This window comes from Lissotriton helveticus, chromosome 12 (genome assembly GCF_964261635.1).
Source record: "Lissotriton helveticus chromosome 12, aLisHel1.1, whole genome shotgun sequence".
Lineage (NCBI taxonomy): Eukaryota > Metazoa > Chordata > Amphibia > Caudata > Salamandridae > Lissotriton > Lissotriton helveticus.
This window is the reverse complement of record NC_136073.1, coordinates 784668271-784686352: the sequence shown is the minus strand read 5'-3', so window position 1 is coordinate 784686352 and position 18082 is coordinate 784668271. Positions and strand designations below refer to the sequence as shown.

At 44.5% G+C, this 18082-nt stretch overlaps 1 protein-coding gene across 1 annotated transcript in view; it reads right to left on the bottom strand.

Moving 5' to 3' along the window:
- The window catches only part of NPR1 (natriuretic peptide receptor 1), an 845985-nt gene that overhangs the window by 526050 nt on the left and 301853 nt on the right, over positions 1-18082 (bottom strand). The gene's annotated exons all lie outside the window — the stretch shown is intronic.

The following is an 18082-nucleotide window of genomic DNA, read 5'->3' as shown; positions in this document are numbered from 1 at the left end:
AATCAAGATGACTCCAGGTGTGCCATACTTTTGTCATAAGTAAGACTGTTAGCGTTCTAGTTGTTCTTTAGAACACTCTGGGACATTCTCTCATTGGGCTATAGTTGGGCTACATCTGGCTGATATTTGGGCTACATTTGGGCTCTTTTGTCTCTATTGGCCATCTTGGGAGACTGCATATCAGAATTTTTTTAATGAAATATAAGAGGATTTGAGAAGTCACTCAAAATGTGCCCTAATTTTTCTTTCTTCAGCACGAATCATAATTTCTATGGCAAAATGAACCCCCTCATTTTGTTCCTTTGCAAATTAAATGTTGTAAGTGTTAACACTTTATTCCAATCAAGATGACTTCAGGTGTACCATACTTTTGTCATAAGTAAGACTGTTAGCGCTCTAGTTGTTCTTTAGAACACTCTGGGACATTCTGTCATTGGGCTATAGTTGGGCTACATCTGGCTGATATTTGGGCTACATTTGTTTTTTTTTGTCTCTGGTGGCCATCTTTGGGCTACATTGGGCTACATTGGGCTACATTTGGGCTCTAACATATATATAGCCCAATGTAGCCCAATATATATTTTTCAAAGGTAATTTTCATAAAAACCACTGGAGCATATATCTTGAGACATCGCAAAGGCACATCGGGGTACCAGTCCCTACAATTTTGCCAAGTTTGGTGGAAATCCATTCAGCCGTTCGGGCTAAAAGTGAGTCCAACCGCCCTATGGAAATTAACATGGGGAAAACACATTTTGGGACCCCCCTTTTGTCTCGGCCCCCGCTTGAAGGATCCCCCCGAAACTTTCAGGGAAGGAGCGGAGCGCAGCGAGGCAAAGTTAAGGAAAATTACAGGCAGATCCCTCATTCGGCGCCAAAGTTACTCCCAATAGAATGTTGCGGATTTCCTATGGAAAACAATCCTAACTATAACTACCTACTGGCGACCGCCAGTAGGTTATATATATATATATATATATATATATATATATTCACTGAAAAAACCATAGGTTTTACCCACGTTATAGTTAGGAATTGGCATTTAAAAAACCTTGCAAATGCACTGAAAAAAATATAGGTTTCACCCACCTTATAGTTGGGAATTAGCATTTAAAAAACCTTGCAAATTCATAGAAAAAACCATAGGTTTCACACATGTTATAGTTAGCTGGACATTTCACTCATACAAAACCTTTGAAATTCCCCCGTTATAGTTAGTTCAGCTAACTATAACTTGCGCGCCCGCAATGCACTGCTGATGACGTCACATATTGCATCTCTCATGACATAGTCAGTGACATCACTCATGACATCACTGATGACATCTCAAATGACATCCCTGATGACATCACTGATGACATCATCCAGTGAATGTGTGTCTTTCTGAAAAATAAATAGTTTTTATATATGTATATCTAAAGGTCGATGGAAGAATAAATGGGTAAATAAGTGTCTAAATGGATGTTTTTTTTGTAAAATTGATTGGTTAACTGACTCATTAAGTGTATCTTAGTGAATACATATATTAGCGAGTAATGTTTAAATATTTAAATATACGTACCAGTGTCTCACTTTGTGTATAAGTGGCTGCATGGGTTGGTGAGTAGCTACATGAGTGTGTCTATGGGTTATTAGTTGTTTTTTTTGAGTATCAGTATGAGTGTCTGTATGGTTTGGTGGGGGTATTACTTAGCACATAGATACATGAATGACTGACTCACTGTTTGTATGTGTTTTGAAGACAGCATGTGTGCAGGACTGTATGGGTGGATGTGTGAGTGTATGGGTGTGTTACTGGGTGAATGACTGTCTCAATAGTATCTTTATGAGTAACTGCATATATTTTAATCTAGTATATGTGAGTATTGATGTATTTAAGTGAGTATATGTGAGAGTGAGAGATTGGAAGAGTTCCTGTTTAAATAAGTGTGTGTTTCTATAAGTGATTGTTTAAGAGAGTAAGTATGTGTAAGTTTCCGTAGAAGTAAGTGTGGTAGTGTGTGTATAGCTGTATATGCAAATAAATGGATGTGTAATAGTTTATTTGCATGTGTGAGTATGTGTGTGAGTAACTCTATGGATGACTGTCGGTGTGTAACAGGATGTATAGGTGTATCAGTACATATGATGAGTGAGTACATGTATGAGTGACTATATAGAACTGTTAGTGAGTGAGTGGATGTGTATATAGATGGTGGAATTACTGAATAGGCTGTTGTAACTGGTATTGGTATCTCCATTTTGTTGAAAATTTTAGTTTCTATTTTTGAATGTGTGTATCAAAGGTTATATTACGCTGATAGGAGGTCTGCCACTCTTTCACAAGGATGATGTCATCAGTGAGGTCATCAGGGATGTCATTTGAGATGTCATCAGTGATGTCATGAGTGATGTCACTGACTATGTCATGAGTGATGTAATATGTGACGTCATCAGCAGTGCATTGCGGGTGCGCGAGTTATAGTTAGCTGAACTAACTATAACGGGGGAATTTCAAAGGTTTTGTATGAGTGAAATGTCCAGCTAACTATAATATGTGTGAAACCTATGGTTTTTTCAATGAATTTGCAAGGTTTTTTAAATGCTAATTCCTAACTATAACGTGTTTGAAACCTATGGTTTTTTCAGTGAATTTGCAAGGTTTTTTAAAAGCTAATTCCTAACTATAACGTGTGTGAAACCTATGGTTTTTTCAGTGAATTTCAAAGGTTTTGTAAATGATAATTATTAAATGTATTAATTGTTATATTTTTCATACCGATTTACTACAATATTTTAAACTATTTATTTTTAGATATTTTATTTTTTAAATTACATTACATATTTTTAATATAAATTGAAAAAAAATGTTTAAAAATATTTAAATTGTAATATATATTTTTTTAATTTAATACTTTTTTCAATTTATATATATTTTATATAGCAGGCAATGATATTCTATGGAAGGAAATTCAAGTTACTGGTAAGTACAGTTAAATTTACTTTTGAGGAATAGTACTGAGCTAGATTGGGGAATTAATTCCTCTTCAATCCTGAGGTCCCCTGTGAGCCAACTAGCCCACCAGGTACCTCCAGTATGCGCCAGGCAGCTGTGTTGCAGAGAGGTGTTCAAAGGGCACGCCTCCTTTTTACAACACTCTGCAACACAGCTCCGTGGTGCTTACTGGAGATACCTGTTGGACTAGTTGCCCCCTAGGGGACCTCTGGATTGAACAGGAATTAATTCCCCAACTTAAAACGCGCCTCAGGGCATGTTTGCACTACCATCACCTCAAGCCCGGCCCCCTACCTTCACCACTGTGCTAACGCGCCCTGTAGAGTGTTCTAAGTTGGGGGATTAAGTCCCCTTACATACTGGGGTTCCCTGGGGGCCAACTAGCCCACCGGGAGCCTCCAGTATACGCCAGGAGGCTACGTTGCGGAGAGGTGTAATGAGGCCACGCCCCTTTTTACACCTCTCTGCAACGAAGCCCCCGGGCGTGTTTGCAGAGGGGGAACTAATTTCCCTTGCATACTGGGGGTCCATGGGGGCCAACTAGCCCACCAGGAACTTCCAGTATGCGCCAGGGGACTGCATTGCAGAGAGGTGTAATGAGGCCACTCCCCTTTTTACACCTCGCTGCGTCGCTTTTCCCCGGGGGGTCGCGGTCCCAGGGGCAGTGGGGGGGGGGGTTCTTTTTCACTATGCCCCCGGGATTTGGTCCCACCGGGGGTAATTAGAAAAAAGCAGACCGGGTTTTTTGAAAAAAATTTGGGGGCCTTGGGGGTCTGTGTGGGATCACCTGAGCAGGCCTAGGGGGTCAGGGTGCTTCTACCCTGCCCCCTTTTTGAGTTCTAAACGTTTATTTTTCTGCTTTCTTGTGCCTCAGTCTACCGAGGCACAAGATGGCTGCCAACAATTTCTGGTTAGGAGTGTTGACAGACAAATGACAGCCAATCAGCATGCAGCTCGTGCACGGGAAGGTACGCTTACCGTACTCTTATCGTACTCTTACCGTACGCGTACGGTAAGAGTACAGTACGCGTGCCTAGATATATATTTTTTTTTACATTTTAGATTTTCTCAGGAACTACTGGAGGGATTTACACCATTTGAGCAAAAGCGTGATCTGCGATTCGGACTCTACCATTTTGCCAAATTTCTTGTAATTCCGTTCAGCCGTTCGGGCTGTAGCCGTGTCTAATCGTCCTATGGAAAATAACATGGGGAAAACACGTTTTGGGACCCCCCTTTTTTCTCAGCTCCCACTTGACGAATCCCCCCAAAACTTTCAGGGAAGGAGCGGAGAGGGCCATCTTCTTTGAACAACTAGTATACTGCACATAGGGAGTGATAGTGTACTGCACCAAGGATGCACTAGTCTATTGCACTTCGGTAAGCACTATCATAGTGCATCTGCAGAACTATTACCATACTGTACTTACGAAGTACTAGTGGAGTTCACTTGAGTAAATACTACTCCAGTAGTGTATCTAGGGAGAACCAGTGTAATTAACGCAGAACACACTAGTGTACAGTGCCTAAGGCGCAATAGTAGTGAACCTGAGTAAGCACTAGTTTGTGCATCTAAGTGCATTGGTGCAGTGCAGCTTGGAAAGCACTCATAGAAGTGCATATACAGTGCACGTGTAAAGGCCTCACTATACTGCACTTGAGTAAGCACTACTACAGTAGTATATCTAGGGAGTGCCAGTGTAATGAACGCAGATCGCACTACTGTACAGCACCATAGTAGTGAGCCTGCAAAAGCACTCGTTTCCTGCATCTAAGGAGCATTGATGCTGTGCAGCTTGGGAAGCACTCATAGACGTGCACATACAGTGCACGTGTAAAGGCCTCACTATACTGCACTTGAGTAACAAATACTACAGTAGTATATCTAGGGAGCATCAATGTAATGAACGTAGAACGCACTAGTGTACAGCACATTAGTAGTGAACCTGCGGAAGCACTAGTTTCCTGCATCTAAGGAGCATTGGTGCAGTGCAGCTTGGGAAGCACTCATAGACGTGCACCTACAGTGCACGTGTAAAGGCCTCACTATACTGCACTTGAGTAAGCACTACTACAGTAGTATATCTAGGGAGCATCAGTGTAATTAATGTAGACTGCACTAGTGTACAGCACAATAGTAGTGAACCTGCGGAAGAACTAGTATCCTGCATCTAAGGAGCATTGGTACAGTGAAGATTGGGAAGCACTCATAGAAGTGCACATACAGTGCACATGTAAAGGCCTCACTATACTGCACTTAAGTAAGCACTACTACAGTAGAATATCTAGGGAGCATCAGTGTAATTAATGTAGACTGCACTAGTGTACAGCACAATAGTAGTGAACCTGCGGAAGCACTAGTATCCTGCATCTAAGGAGCATTGGTACAGTGCATCTTGGGAAGCACTCATAGAAGGGCACATACAGTGCACGTGTAAAGGCCTCACTATACTCCACTTGAAAGAGCACTACTACAGTAGTATAACTCGGGAGCATCAATGTAATGAACCTAGAGCGCACTACTGTACAGCACAATAGTAGTGAACCTGCGGAAGCACTAGTTTCCTGCATCCAAGGAGCATTGGTGCAGTGCAGCTTGGGAAGCCCTTATAGACGTGCACATACAGTGCATGTGTAAAGGCCTCACTATATTGCACTTGAGTAAGCACTACTACAGTAGTATATCTAAGGAGCATCAATGTAATGAACGTAGAGTGCGCTAGTGTAGAGCACAATAGTAGTGAACCTCTGAAAGCACTAGTTTCCTGCATCTAAGGAGCATTGATGCCGTGCAGCTTGGGAAGCACTCATAGACGTGCACCTACAGTGCAAGTGTAAAGGCCTCACTATACTGCACTTGAGTAAGCACTACTACAGTAGTATATCTAGGGAGCATCAATGTAATGAACCTAGAGCGCACTACTGTACAGCACAATAGTAGTGAACCTGCGGAAGCACTAGTTTCCTGCATCTAAGGAGCATTGGTGCAGTGCAGCTTGGGAAGCCCTTATAGACGTGCACATACAGTGCATGTGTAAAGGCCTCACTATATTGCACTTGAGTAAGCACTACTACAGTAGTATATCTAAGGAGCATCAATGTAATGAACGTAGAGTGCACTAGTGTACAGCACAATAGTAGTGAACCTGCGGAAGCACTAGTTTCCTGCATCTAAGGAGCATTGGTACAGTGCAGCTTGGGAAGCACTCATAGACGTGCACCTACAGTGCACGTGTAAAGGCCTCACTATACTGCACTTGAGTAAGCACTACTACAGTAGTATATCTAGGGAGCATCAATGTAATGAACCTAGAGCGCACTACTGTACAGCACAATAGTAGTGAACCTGCGGAAGCACTAGTTTCCTGCATCTAAGGAGCATTGGTGCAGTGCAGCTTGGGAAGCACTCATAGACGTGCACCTACAGTGCACGTGTAAAGGCCTCACTATACTGCACTTGAGTAAGCACTACTACAGTAGTATATCTAGGGAGCATCAGTGTAATTAATGTAGACTGCACTAGTGTACAGCACAATAGTAGTGAACCTGCGGAAGTACTAGTATCCTGCATCTAAGGAGCATTGGTACAGTGCAGATTGGGAAGCACTCATAGAAGTGCACATACAGTGCACATGTAAAGGCCTCACTATACTGCACTTAAATAAGCACTACTACAGTAGTATATCTAGGGAGCATCAGTGTAATTAATGTAGACTGCACTAGTGTACAGCACAATAGTAGTGAACCTGCGGAAGCACTAGTATCCTGCATCTAAGGTGCATTGGTACAGTGCAGCTTGGGAAGCACTCATAGATGTGCACATACAGTGCATGTGTAAAGGTCTCACTATACTCCACTTGAATGAGCACTACTACAGTAGTATATCTAGGGAGCATCAATGTAATGAACCTAGAGCGCACTACTGTACAGCACAATAGTAGTGAACCTGCGGAAGCACTAGTTTCCTGCATCTAAGGAGCATTGGTGCAGTGCAGCTTGGGAAGCACTCATAGACGTGCACCTACAGTGCACGTGTAAAGGCCTCACTATACTGCACTTGAGTAAGCACTACTACAGTAGTATATCTAGGGAGCATCAGTGTAATTAATGTAGACTGCACTAGTGTACAGCAAAATAGTAGTGAACCTGCGGAAGCACTAGTATCCTGCATCTAAGGAGCATTGGTACAGTGCAGATTGGGAAGCACTCATAGAAGTGCACATACAGTGCACATGTAAAGGCCTCACTATACTGCACTTAAGTAAGCACTACTACAGTAGAATATCTAGAGAGCATCAGTGTAATTAATGTAGACTGCACTAGTGTACAGCACAATAGTAGTGAACCTGCGGAAGCACTAGTTTCCTGCATCTAAGGAGCATTGGTGCTGTGCAACTTGGGAAGCACTCATAGAAGTGCACATACAGCTCACGTGTAAAGGCCTCACTATACTCCACTTGAGTAAGCACTACTACAGTAGTATATCTAGGGAGCATCAGTGTAATGAACGAAGAGCACACTAGTGTACAACACGATAATAGTGAACCTGCAAAAGCACTAGCTTCCTGCAACTAAGGAGCATTGGTGCTATGCAGCTTCGGAAGCACTCATAGATGTGCAAATACAGTTCACGTGTAAAGGCCTCACTATACTCCACTTGAGTAAGCACTACAGTAGTAGTATATCTAGGGAGCATCAGTGTAATGAACGAAGAGCACACTAGTGTACAACACGATAATAGTGAACCTGCAAAAGCACTAGCTTCCTGCATCTAAGGAGCATTGGTGCTATGCAGCCTTGGAAGCACTCATAGACGTGCACCTACAGTGCACGTGTAAAGCCTTCCTATATGGCACTTGAGTAAACACTACTACAGTTGTATATCTAGGTAGCATCAGTCTAATTAATGTAGAGTGCACTAGTGTAAAGCACAATAGTAGTGAACCTGCCGAAGCACTAGTTTCCTGCATCTAAGGAGCATTGGTACAGTGCATCTTGGGAAGCACTCATAGAAGTGCACATACAGTTCACGTGTAAAGGCCTCACTATACTCCACTTGAGTAAGCACTACAGTAGTAGTATATCTAGGGAGCATCAGTGTAATGAACGAAGAGCACACTAGTGTACAACACGATAATAGTGAACCTGCAAAAGCACTAGCTTCCTGCATCTAAGGAGCATTGGTGCTATGCAGCTTCGGAAGCACTCATAGACGTGCACCTACAGTGCACGTGTAAAGGCCTTCCTATACGGCACTTGAGTAAACACTACTACAGTAGTATATCTAGGTAGCATCAGTCTAATTAATGTAGAGTGCACTAGTGTAAATCACAATAGTAGTGAACCTGCGGAAGCACTAGTTTCCTGCATCTAAGGAGCATTGGTACAGTGCATCTTGGGAAGCACTCATAGAAGTGCACATACAGTTCACGTGTAAAGGCCTCACTATACTCCACTTGAGTAAGCACTACTACAGTAGTATATCTAGGGAGCATCAGTGTAATGAACGTAGTGGAGAAGTGTGGCTCAGTGAAGAAGTGTAGCTCAATGGTTAGAGCAGGCAGACCTCGATGCAGAGCTCTGGCCAGGGACCAGGGTTCGATTCCCACCTCGGCGGGTCTCGGGCTCATTAATTTCCCTGACCGGATATTCTCGCCTCAGTGCCTATTCTGATCATGGGTCCCGCGCTGCAACTCTGGGCAATAGCTTGCTTAGTCTCCGCAACGGCCCCCACAACGCGAGGGATGCCTGGTCTGCACCATGGGGGTGCCCAGGAGTGGACACTTCACAGGGAAAGCCAGGAAGGGTTCCCTTGCGGTATTCGTACAAGCGCCGGGAAACCCACTACGGGTAGCTGTGCGCTATACAAGTACAAAAAACAAAAACAAACAACAAAACGCACTAGTGTACAACACGATAATAGTGAACCTGCAAACGCCCGAGTTTCCTGCATCTAAGGAACACTGGTGTAGTGCAGCTTGGGAAGCCCTTATAGACGTGCAAATACAGAGCACGTGTAAAGGCCTCACTATGCTGCACTTGAGTAAGCACTACTACAGTAGTATATCTAGTGAGCATCAGTGCAATGAACGTAGAGCATACAGCACAATAGTAGTGAACCTGCTAAAGCACTAGTTTCCTGCATCTAAGAAGCATTGGTGCAGTGCAGCTTGGGAAGCCCTTATAGACGTGCACATACAGTGCATGTGTAAAGGCCTCACTATACTGCACTTGAGTAAGCACTACTATAGTAGTATATCTAGTGAGCATCAGTGTAATGAACGTAGAGCGCACTAGTGTACAGCACAATAGGAGTGAACCTGCGGAAGCACTAGTTTCCTGCATCTAAGGTGCATTGGTGCAGTGCAGCTTGAGAAGCCCTTATAGACTGCACATACAGTGCACTTGTAAAGGCCTCACTATACTGCACTTGAGTAAGGCCTACTCCAGTAGTATATCTCGGGAGCATCAATGCAATGAACGTAGAGTGCAGTAGTGTACAGCACAATGGTAGTGAACCTGCGGAAGCACTAGTTTCCTGCATCTAAGGAGCATTGGTACAGTGCAGCTTGGGAAGCCCTTATAGACGTGCACATACAGTGCATGTGTAAAGGCCTCACTATATTGCACTTGAGTAAGCACTACTACAGTAGTATATCTAAAGAGCATAAATGTAATGAACGTAGAGTGCACTAGTGTACAGCACAATAGTAGTGAACCTCTGAAAGCACTAGTTTCCTGCATCTAAGGAGCATTGATGCCGTGCAGCTTGGGAAGCACTCATAGACGTGCACATGAAGTGCATGTGTAAAGGCCTCACTATACTGCACTTGAATGAGCACTACTACAGTAGTATATCTAGGGAGCATCAATGTAATGAACCTAGAGCGCACTACTGTACAGCACAATAGTAGTGAACCTGCGGAAGCACTAGTTTCCTGCATCTAAGGTGCATTGGTGCAGTGCAGCTTGGGAAGCACTCATAGACGTGCACCTACAGTGCACTTGTAAAGGCCTCACTATACTGCACTTGAGTAAGCACTACTACAGTAGTATATCTAGGGAGCATCAGTGTAATTAATGTAGACTGCACTAGTGTACAGCACAATAGTAGTGAACCTGCGGAAGCACTAGTTTCCTGCATCTAAGGTGCATTGGTGCAGTGCAGCTTGAGAAGCCCTTATAGACTGCACATACAGTGCACTTGTAAAGGCCTCACTATACTGCACTTGAGTAAGGCCTACTCCAGTAGTATATCTCGGGAGCATCAATGCAATGAACGTAGAGTGCAGTAGTGTACAGCACAATGGTAGTGAACCTGCGGAAGCACTAGTTTCCTGCATCTAAGGAGCATTGGTACAGTGCAGCTTGGGAAGCCCTTATAGACGTGCACATACAGTGCATGTGTAAAGGCCTCACTATATTGCACTTGAGTAAGCACTACTACAGTAGTATATCTAAAGAGCATAAATGTAATGAACGTAGAGTGCACTAGTGTACAGCACAATAGTAGTGAACCTCTGAAAGCACTAGTTTCCTGCATCTAAGGAGCATTGATGCCGTGCAGCTTGGGAAGCACTCATAGACGTGCACATGAAGTGCATGTGTAAAGGCCTCACTATACTGCACTTGAATGAGCACTACTACAGTAGTATATCTAGGGAGCATCAATGTAATGAACCTAGAGCGCACTACTGTACAGCACAATAGTAGTGAACCTGCGGAAGCACTAGTTTCCTGCATCTAAGGAGCATTGGTGCAGTGCAGCTTGGGAAGCACTCATAGACGTGCACCTACAGTGCACTTGTAAAGGCCTCACTATACTGCACTTGAGTAAGCACTACTACAGTAGTATATCTAGGGAGCATCAGTGTAATTAATGTAGACTGCACTAGTGTACAGCACAATAGTAGTGAACCTGCGGAAGCACTAGTTTCCTGCATCTAAGGTGCATTGGTGCAGTGCAGCTTGAGAAGCCCTTATAGACTGCACATACAGTGCACTTGTAAAGGCCTCACTATACTGCACTTGAGTAAGGCCTACTCCAGTAGTATATCTCGGGAGCATCAATGCAATGAACGTAGAGTGCAGTAGTGTACAGCACAATGGTAGTGAACCTGCGGAAGCACTAGTTTCCTGCATCTAAGGAGCATTGGTACAGTGCAGCTTGGGAAGCCCTTATAGACGTGCACATACAGTGCATGTGTAAAGGCCTCACTATATTGCACTTGAGTAAGCACTATTACAGTAGTATATCTAAAGAGCATAAATGTAATGAACGTAGAGTGCACTAGTGTACAGCACAATAGTAGTGAACCTCTGAAAGCACTAGTTTCCTGCATCTAAGGAGCATTGATGCCGTGCAGCTTGGGAAGCACTCATAGACGTGCACATGAAGTGCATGTGTAAAGGCCTCACTATACTGCACTTGAATGAGCACTACTACAGTAGTATATCTAGGGAGCATCAATGTAATGAACCTAGAGCGCACTACTGTACAGCACAATAGTAGTGAACCTGCGGAAGCACTAGTTTCCTGCATCTAAGGAGCATTGGTGCAGTGCAGCTTGGGAAGCACTCATAGACGTGCACCTACAGTGCACTTGTAAAGGCCTCACTATACTGCACTTGAGTAAGCACTACTACAGTAGTATATCTAGGGAGCATCAGTGTAATTAATGTAGACTGCACTAGTGTACAGCACAATAGTAGTGAACCTGCGGAAGCACTAGTTTCCTGCATCTAAGGTGCATTGGTGCAGTGCAGCTTGAGAAGCCCTTATAGACTGCACATACAGTGCACTTGTAAAGGCCTCACTATACTGCACTTGAGTAAGGCCTACTCCAGTAGTATATCTCGGGAGCATCAATGCAATGAACGTAGAGTGCAGTAGTGTACAGCACAATGGTAGTGAACCTGCGGAAGCACTAGTTTCCTGCATCTAAGGAGCATTGGTACAGTGCAGCTTGGGAAGCCCTTATAGACGTGCACATACAGTGCATGTGTAAAGGCCTCACTATATTGCACTTGAGTAAGCACTACTACAGTAGTATATCTAAAGAGCATAAATGTAATGAACGTAGAGTGCACTAGTGTACAGCACAATAGTAGTGAACCTCTGAAAGCACTAGTGTCTTGCATCTAAGGAGCATTGATGCCGTGCAGCTTGGGAAGCACTCATAGACGTGCACATGAAGTGCATGTGTAAAGGCCTCACTATACTGCACTTGAATGAGCACTACTACAGTAGTATATCTAGGGAGCATCAATGTAATGAACCTAGAGCGCACTACTGTACAGCACAATAGTAGTGAACCTGCGGAAGCACTAGTTTCCTGCATCTAAGGAGCATTGGTGCAGTGCAGCTTGGGAAGCACTCATAGAAGTGCACATACAGTTCACGTGTAAAGGCCTCACTATACTCCACTTGAGTAAGCACTACAGTAGTAGTATATCTAGGGAGCATCAATGTAATGAACCTAGAGCGCACTACTGTACAGCACAATAGTAGTGAACCTGCGGAAGCACTAGTTTCCTGCATCTAAGGAGCATTGGTGCAGTGCAGCTTGGGAAGCACTCATAGAAGTGCACATACAGTTCACGTGTAAAGGCCTCACTATACTCCACTTGAGTAAGCACTACAGTAGTAGTATATCTAGGGAGCATCAATGTAATGAACCTAGAGCGCACTACTGTACAGCACAATAGTAGTGAACCTGCGGAAGCACTAGTTTCCTGCATCTAAGGAGCATTGGTGCAGTGCAGCTTGGGAAGCACTCATAGACGTGCACCTACAGTGCACTTGTAAAGGCCTCACTATACTGCACTTGAGTAAGCACTACTACAGTAGTATATCTAGGGAGCATCAGTGTAATTAATGTAGACTGCACTAGTGTACAGCACAATAGTAGTGAACCTGCGGAAGCACTAGTTTCCTGCATCTAAGGTGCATTGGTACAGTGCAGCTTGGGAAGCACTCATAGAAGTGCACATACAGTGCACGTGTAAAGGCCTCTCTATACTGCACTTGAGTAAGCACTACTACAGAAGTATATCTAAGGAGCATCAATGTAATGAACGTAGAGTGCACTAGTGTACAGCACAATAGTAGTGAACCTCTGAAAGCACTAGTTTCCTGCATCTAAGGAGCATTGATGCCGTGCAGCTTGGGAAGCACTCATAGACGTGCACATGAAGTGCATGTGTAAAGGCCTCACTATACTGCACTTGAATGAGCACTACTACAGTAGTATATCTAGGGAGCATCAATGTAATGAACCTAGAGCACACTACTGTACAGCACAATAGTAGTGAACCTGCGGAAGCACTAGTTTCCTGCATCTAAGGTGCATTGGTGCAGTGCAGCTTGGGAAGCACTCATAGACGTGCACCTACAGTGCACGTGTAAAGGCCTCAAAATACTGCACTTGGAGGCCTCTGGGATCATACATCCCGTAACGCCGTAGCCCACTGGGCGGCGCAGTGAGCCCGTTTCTAACGCCATACACCCGTTCACAGCTCCCCGAGTTCCCACTGAGCCCCCCGATATGCCCCACACTGGTCCTTCTCAGTAAATGGCCCTCACGGAGCAGCGCTCCCGTTGCCAGGGCAAACAAAGCCTTATGTCTCCAGGGCGCGCGCCGGAAGGTTACTTTCTTTTCTCCGTTTTTAATGGCTGGTGTTTCCATGGTGACCTTACTCCTGTTCCAGGGATGCTGTGCGCTGTGCACCTTCTCGGGCACAGGCTCGAGCAGTGCACCCGCACCCCCTGCATACGGGGCGGGCGCAGCTGCCCTCCACGACCAGGCCATGGCATGGGGTCCCCGGTATATTCACGCGTCTTTTCTTCATCACAGGCTCTTCACAAATGTATCTTAAGCCCCCTAGCCTCACGCCTGTGCCCTCACACATGTATCCATCTTCACAGCTGTGCTTTTACCCCGCATCTTCACCTGTGTTCCAACACCTGTATCTTCACACCTGCAGCGCCAGGCCCGCGTCCTCACACCTGCATTTTCACAATTGTATTCTTACGCCTAAATCTCCATGCCTGTATCTTCACGCCGAATCCCCACGCTTGCAACGTCTCATCTGCATCTTTACAACTATACCTTCATCCCTGCATCCTCACACTTGTATTTCCACACTTTTATTCGTGCACCTAAATTCCCACGCTTGTATCTTCCCGCCTGCAGCCTCACACTTGTATCTTCACACCTGCCTCTCCCAGGTAGGCTTGGCACAGGTGATGTCGGTATATACAGCTCCATTTACTAGACTCAGGGACCAGGCGCATGGGCAGGTGAGTGCAGTTGTATCCTCAGGGCATACCTTAGTTGCTGATGACTTTGCACTGGGTGGAGGAATGGTTATTAACTCAATATGGCTAAAGCCACATCAGCCAACTGCATTGAGGGCTTTAAGTCCCATCGGTGGTTTAGGTACTACTGCATGACCTCACCTTCCTGCTTCTTAGCACCTCTAAAGGTAAACATGTTCGAAAGCCAAGGTGTGCCGGACACCTTCCTCAACACAGCTCCTCCCTCCCATTTTCTGCATCGACAAGCATGTTCCCTCCCAGGCTGCTCCGCGTGGTTGCAACTCACCATAATGAGATCAAAAACTCCACATCTACCCACCTTGACTGTGCAGTATTCAACATTGTGAAGTTGATATAGGTGCCTGCTGATATTAAGACTTGAATATTGTGGTAGAAGGCCCTCGACACAGCTCCATCTCAGATCTCACAGGTAAGCTGGGCTTCGAGGTGGACAATGCTCAGGGCTACAAGAGGCATCCAGTTTGATCGCTAGCAGCAGGCCGGTCCTCTAATGGGTGCAGAATCCAAGGCCCTCGAGTTGGGATCAACTCTTTTTGAGTATTGTGCGGCCTGGTGCATTTGTACAGCGCTTCGAACCCTTGACAAGGCCTCGAAGTGCTCGGGAAGCACCTGGTTAGGATGATCTCGCATAGGATAGATCAACATTTATTCAGCAGAGGGGCCACGGTTTTGGTCAGGATCATTGGGACAAGGAATGGAGGTGACTTCATCTTGTGGAAAGGACAAACATTTAGTGAGTGGAGGCGCAGATGTACTTTTTGGGGGGTAGTTTTATATAGCGCAAACTCGACCCGAAGGTATCAGAACACTTTACATGAGCACCAGTTGCGTTACAACCGGACACATTAATTTTGGAGGGCACGGGGCGATTGATTGATTTGCCGAGAATCAGTGAATGTTGAGCGCCCCTGCTGAGGCTCGAACCCTGTTCCCCAGCTTCGAGGTCGACCGCTCTAGCCGCTAGGCCACACCCTCTGCCCATAAACACGTTGAGCGATACAGCAATGGCACTGGGCATAACAAATTGCTCTTTGGAAAGGAGAGTTTTTAGGAGAGCATAGCTTTTCGTTATAGTATGTATCAATGTTTTGCAACTGAAATCTGGCCCCAAAACATTGAAGAGTCGCTTACTTCTGAGTTGGGGTGAGGACACATTCGCAAAAGAGAAGGAATCCCCCTGGTCCTCACCCTCACTGTGAATGTAAAAAAGGTTTATTGGAGAGTAGGCAGTGTTCCTGGGGACCACTGCCAACTCTAAAGAAACCTCAAAAACAATAAAAAAAGTGTTTAAATGCAGCCCTTTTTCCTTTAAGAAAAACAGGTGGCATTTAAAAAAAGGTCACTTTATTTAAATGCCCATACACACATATGTTGGTCTGCTGACATCAGCAGGCCACCACCCCCATGACGGCATCCAATCAGAGTGAGTCACAACTTATGCCCAACCTCATGAACACTAATGAGGTAGGTCGGACTGCGACACACTACAATTTGGAAGTTTGTGAATCAACCAATCAATCTATTAGTACATAGGTCGGTTCACAAAATTATTTTCAATTTCCAAAATGTCAGTGCACAATTTGCAACCACTTTTTGAGAGAGGAAATATCTTACATCTGTCCCGTGGTGAGGACTTTCACTTACTGACTGAGCGGGGGATATGATGGGACAAGGACCACCCACTGCGTAGAGGAGCCAGGGACATGGTGACTATTACCACTGTTTGAGCAGCGAAACAGATGAGTCGAAGACCTGGGTCTGGAACACCACTTACTAAGGCCTCATGGTTAGTGTTACTTGTTTGCAATGCAAAGCAAGTTTGGGCCCACCTCTACACAGGTTAATTTACCAAGGCCAGGGAGAAGAGGGGAAATAACAAGCAATACAGAAAATCCTCCCTCACGACCTAAATAACATTACTTCCAATTTCACAATACATTTCACTATGGGCTATTGAACCAGAAGAACAATAACATATTGCAACATATTAATTTAATCTTTTTGTATTTATTTTTACTATGTCTTAGTTCATGTATCTTAATTCATTTGCAATATTTGTATAAAAAAATACATATTCATATGATTTACAAAAATTCTCCGGTACAGGCAAGTTTTCTACAGTCATAATCTATTCACTCCCAGGTGGAGAACAAACCCACAGTGATGTTATTTAGGTCGTGAGGGAGTATTTTCTGTATTGTAGTGTTACTTGTTTGACCACGATCTAGTGGATTCCCATATTGTAGACCTAACCCTGGCTTTGGGATGGAAGAGCAGTCTACTGAGAGCTGAGCATTACATGTCTCTCCATGCAGGACAGAGAAGAAGTCGTGAGTTATAAAGATCACAATAATCGCGCATTTTACAGTATTTACATTACAGGATGTGTGGTGAAGAAGGATCAGATGGGACGAAATGCACTGAGAAGAGTATGGCTGAAGTTCTTTGTTGGTCAGGAGATATGGTGGTAATCTACAGATTCCAGAGGAAGGGAACAAAGGAGGAAATGTTCTGGGTGCTTCCTGGTTCGTGGTGGGTGCTCGTGATGGTACGGACCGTTAAAGGAAGTCTTTCTGCTAGGTATATAGGCCTTTTGGTGTCTACAGTCTTGTAGATGATTCACAATGATTTTAAATGATTGATGCTGGTATTGACTGCCAGTGGATCTGGAGGTTTCAAGGTGATGTATGTGTGTATATATGTATGTATGTATGTGGTATTTCTATAGCACAAACCTAGCCAGATAGGAGCGGACAGCTGTTCGGCGCGTGATATGGTAAAAGCTTTGTCTGCAGAGATTAGTTAGGCAGATGGATCGAAGTTGGTTTTCAGTGGCCTGAGTAAGGAGTCTGGGATGTCAGTGAGGAGGTCTTTGTCTCTGCCGATGGGGGTAGAGGGCATGACAGGACATGTGCTTGCGCGATTGTGAGGTCAGCTGCAGGAGAACACGTTTTATCTTGCATAAATTCCCCTTAAGGTGTTACTCTCTATGGTTTTTCTTATTAATGTTGCCTTAGAGTGGAAGGTTACGGCAATGTAGGTGGCAAGGGATGCATCATCGCCACACAGGGATAGGATGAATCCATCTAAGTTAATTGCATTTAACCAACCTATAATAACTGGCTGCAGTTTAAAACCTTTGATGAGTAGAATTTAGTTTTGTTGGGATTTAGTTTAAGGTGGGCGGTGGGCACCAAAAGCTCACTGCAGTCTTTTACACGTTGTATTTTAGGTTATGCTTCATTCCTACAGCACTCATGACATTGGAGCTAGGAGGTGATACAACAGTTACATTATTAGACATAAAAGAACTATATTTTCTAAAATAGAAATCCTAGACTCCCCCAACCTGGGGCTAAAAGCTCACTATCAAACCATGTTGTCAAACCTTTACATAATTTCAGGTGAATTGTTTCTGTTGAGAGGAATACAGGAGAGAGAGCTCAATTGCCTAAGTGCAGCCACCGAGAAGCTAAGTCTCAAAGGAGACTGACCTTGTTTTGGGCTGTTGCAAGAAGGCTTTATCAAGAGAGTCAATGGAGCGTCATGGTGATGCCATTCTAACTTGGTTACTATGATACACAGGCCCTCGTCAGCAGCAGACTGGACTACGGAAACGCACTTTACGCAGGAATCCCAGCCAAACACCTACAACGACTACAACGCATCCAAAACGCCTCCGCCCGACTGATCGTCAACATCCCCCGCGGCAGCCACATCACCCCCCACCTGAGAAATCTACACTG